Raw genomic sequence first — 4311 nt, 5'->3', positions numbered from 1 at the left:
GACGAGAGGTCACAGTCTTAGGATAAGGGGCAGCAAATTTAAAACAGAGTTGAGGAGAAACTACTTCTCCCAAAGGGTTGTGAATCTGTGGAATTCGCTACCCCAAAGAGCGGAGGATGCTGGGACAGTGAGTAAATTTAAGGAGGGGTTAGACAGATTTTTAATTGGTGATGGGTTGAAGGGTTATGGGGAGAAGGCAGGAAAATGGGGATGAGGAGCATATCAGCCATGATCGAATGACGGAACGGACTCGATGGGCCGAATGGCCTAATTCTGCTCCTATATGAGGAATTTCTGACCCGTCCTATTTAATAATACATTTTCTCGTAATAAATGGTACCATTTTATGACATTTCTAATTAATTGCTGTACCTGTATATTAGCCCCTTTTGATTCATGCCCAAGGACGGCCCAATCCCTCTGTCCCTCAGAATGTTGTGATCTCGCACCATTTAGTTATTAAGTGTATTTTATATTCATCAGGCCAAAATGTACATTTTCACATCCGCCCACATAAACACAATTTGGCGAAGCTTTGCCAATTCACTGAACTATTTATGTCCCTTCATCGTCCCCTTACATCCTCATCACCATTCATTTTCCAATCTATCGTTGTGTCGTCAGCAAACTTAACATCCATATCTGCTCTGTAACATATCACTGTGTAATCTAACAATTAATCCAGTTCCCCTGGATTCCTGCTCTGTGACATATCACTGTGTAATCTAACAATTAATCCAGTTCCCCTGGATTCCTGCTCTGTAACATATCACTGTGTAATCTAACAATTAATCCAGTTCCCCTGGATTCCTGCTCTGTAACATATCACTGTGTAATCCAACAATTAATCCAGTTCCCCTGGATTACTGCTCTGTGACATTTCACTGTGTAATCCAACAATTAATCCAGTTCCCCTGGATTACTGCTCTGTAACATATCACTGTGTAATCTAACAATTAATTCAGTTCCCCTGGATTACTGCTCTGTAACATATCACTGTGTAATCTAACAATGAATCCAGTTCCCCTGGATTCCTGCTCTGTAATATATCACTGTGTAATCCAACAATTAATCCAGTTCCCCTGGATTTCTGCTCTGTAACATATCACTGTGTAATCTAACAATTAAAGCAGTTTTCCTACATTAATGCTCTGTATCACTTCACTGTGTGATCTAACAATTAATCCAGTTCTCCTGATTTATGTTTCCCTGTATCAATGTGTCATGGAACCCACTCCTGATACCGTGATCACACAAACACGGTGAGGGAGCTCCCTCTGGTGGTGATCCGAGGTAAATGGCCTCTGCTTGGGAGATCAGTGAATTCTCAGACTACTGGAGGATCTTTCTTGTTGCAGGATTACGCTGCTGTATTTTTCTTAGGAATAAGAAAAATACGCTCTGTAACATATCACTGTGTAATCCAACAATTACTCCAGTTCTCCTGGATTACTGCTCTGTAACATAATACGTAATACGCTGTAATTCAGTAATACGCTGTATTCAGTGTAATCCGGCAACAAGATCCTCCAGCAATTATAAATTGCCCCTCTGGAACTTTTGTATCTCTCCCCTCTCACCTTAAACCTGTGCCCTCTAGTTTTAGACTCCCCTACCTTTGGGAAAAGATATTGACTATCTCGCTGATCTGTGCCCCTCATTATTTTATAGACCTCTATAACATCACTCCTCAGCCTCCTACGCTCCAGAGAAAAAAGTCCCAGTCTATCCAGCCTCTCCTTATAACTCAATCCATCAAGTCCCGGTCGCATCCTAGTAAATCTTTTCTGAACTCTTTCTAATGTAATAATATCCTTTCTATAATAGGGTGACCAGAACTGTACACAGTATTCCAAGCGTGGCCTCACCAATGTCTTGTCCAACTTCAACAAGACGTCCCAACTCCTGTATTCTATGTTCTGACCAATGAAACCAAGCATGCCGATGCCTTTTTCACCACTCTGTCCACCTGTGACTCCACTTTCAAGGAGCTATGAACCTGTACCCCTAGATCTCTTTGTTCTGTAACTCTCCCCAGCGCCCTACCATTAACTGTGTAAGTCCTGCCCTGGTTCGATCTACCAAAATGCATCACCTCTAAATTAAACTCCATCTGCCATTCGTCAGCGCACTGGTCCAATTGATCAAGATCCCGTTGCAATCAGAGATAACTTTCTTCACTGTCCACTATGCCACCAATCTTGGTGTCATCTGCAAACCATGCCACCTATATTCTCATCCAAATCATTAATATACATGACAAATAACAGTGGACCCAGCACTGATCCCTGAGGCATATCGCTGGCCACAGACCTCCAGTTTTAAAGAAAGCCCTCTACAACCACACTCTAGAACATAGAACATTACAGCGCAGTACAGGCCCTTCGGCCCTCGATGTTGCGCCGACCAGTGGAACCAATCTAAAGCCCATCTAACCTACACTATTCCCATATCATCCTTATGTTTATCCAATGACCATTTAAATGCCCTTAATGTTGGCGAGTCCACTACTGCTGCAGGCAGGGCATTCCACGCCCTTACTACTCTCTGAGTGAAGAACCTACCTCTGACATCTGTCCTATATCTATCACCCCTCAATTTAAAGCAAAGGGCTTTAAATTTAAAGAAAGGGCAGTCTTCGGAGCCCGTGAACCAGTGAATCCTACGGTTGTGCGGAACTGCTGCATGCATCACCCTCCACCCCAGGTCCCCGACGTAATTGGGGGAGATCCCTCCGTAGAGGGACCTCCAGCGGGGACCTCCGCCGCCCGGCGGCAACAAGGCCCGCCAAGGTGTATCCGGGCGACAGGCGAGGAGGCGGTAGTGGAAGGTGTGCAGCAGCAGCCCGCACAGGAAACGCCTCCGCGCGGTAGAAAAAGGCACGGAGGACATTTCCGCGAGGCGGCTCAGTTTTCGATTCCCCTACCTTTGGGAAAAGATATTGACTATCTAGCTGACCTATGCCCCTCATTATTTTATAGGCCTCCAGAACTTCATCCTCAGCCTCCTCAGCTCCAGAGAAAAAAGTTCCAGTCTATCCAGCCTCTCCTTATTACTCAAACCATCAAGTCCGGTAGCATCCTAGTAAATCTTTTCTGCACTCTTTCTAGTTTAATAATGAATGCTTGTGGATGTGGTGCCAATCAAGCGGGCTGCTTTGTCCTGGATGATGTCAATCTTCTTGTGTGTTGTTGGAGCTGCACCCATCCAGGCGAGGTGGGAATATTCCATCACGCTCCTGACCTGTGCCTTGTAGATGGTGGACAGGCTCTGGGGAGTCAGGAGGTGAGTTTTTCGCCGCAGTATTCCTGGCCTCTGACCTGCTCTTGTCGCCATTGTGTTTATGTGGCGAGTCCAATTGAGTTTCTGGTCAATGCTGACCGTAAGGATGTTAACAGCGGGGGATTCAGTGGTGGAAAAACAGTCAAGAGGCGGTGGTTAGATTTTCTCTTAAGGTGATGGACATTGTCTGGCATTTGTGTGGCGCGAATGTTACTTGCCACTTGTCAGCCCAAAACCTACAGTCTTATATAATGCAGCACACTGCGGACTTTCGAAATATGAAATAGAAACAGAAAATACTGGGTTATGCCAGTATTTCTGGCACTATCTGTGGAGCGAGAATCAGAACTAACGTTTCCCGTCCAGATGTCACATGGGTGTCCGAGTGGGCTCTTTCCGTGCTGTAAAACTCTGTGCCTCTTTGACTCTTTTTCGGAGCCAGTCAGCAGAAAGCCCTTTGCACCTGAAACAAATCACAACATCTGACTTGGTCAAAAAGAAACAAATGAGGGGCTCGTCCGGGATTTGAACCCGGGACCTCTCGCATGCTAATGGATTGCGATACCCTAAGCGAGAATCATACCCCTAGACCAACGAGCCTGCACGTCAGCCGGTAGCGAAATAAAAATTGTTTAACTTTCTACAAAGCAGTTCTGACACCTCGAGTGAACGCCGAAATTGTTTAAATAACTCACCGCATCGGCATTTGTGGACTTTAAGTTCCAGCAAAATATCCGTCCAATATTGTTACCTCGACTGTTTGCAACTGGGGGCTTTTGTTTATAAAGCACACATGTTACAGTCAATTATTTTAACCCAGCGACTTCAACATGTGACAACTCTGAGTCTGCCTTTGATATTTGATCACTTTTGAAAGGTGTTGTCTGTCAGACAGTTAAAAGATCTGGAACATTTAAAGTACAGACTGATGACATGGTTCACCTGGGAGATCTGCGGGTTTGTGTGAAAGGATCGGGGAGCGATTGGACTTGATGTGATAGTAATATGAGTAAAAACATGTCAAATTTC

General features: G+C 44.8%; 1 non-coding gene across 1 annotated transcript; it reads right to left on the bottom strand.

The window, feature by feature from the left end:
- Positions 1 to 3792: 3792 nt before the first annotated feature.
- On the bottom strand, positions 3793 to 3882 carry trnap-agg (transfer RNA proline (anticodon AGG)). Its single transcript is given in 2 exon segments — positions 3793 to 3828; positions 3847 to 3882. It is a non-coding gene; the product is annotated as a tRNA-Pro (tRNA).
- Positions 3883 to 4311: the final 429 nt, after the last annotated feature.

The sequence above is a fragment of the Mustelus asterias genome, unplaced genomic scaffold (genome assembly GCF_964213995.1).
Source record: "Mustelus asterias unplaced genomic scaffold, sMusAst1.hap1.1 HAP1_SCAFFOLD_1075, whole genome shotgun sequence".
Classification (NCBI taxonomy): Eukaryota; Metazoa; Chordata; class Chondrichthyes; order Carcharhiniformes; family Triakidae; genus Mustelus; species Mustelus asterias.
This window is presented reverse-complemented; position numbering and strand designations above follow the sequence as displayed.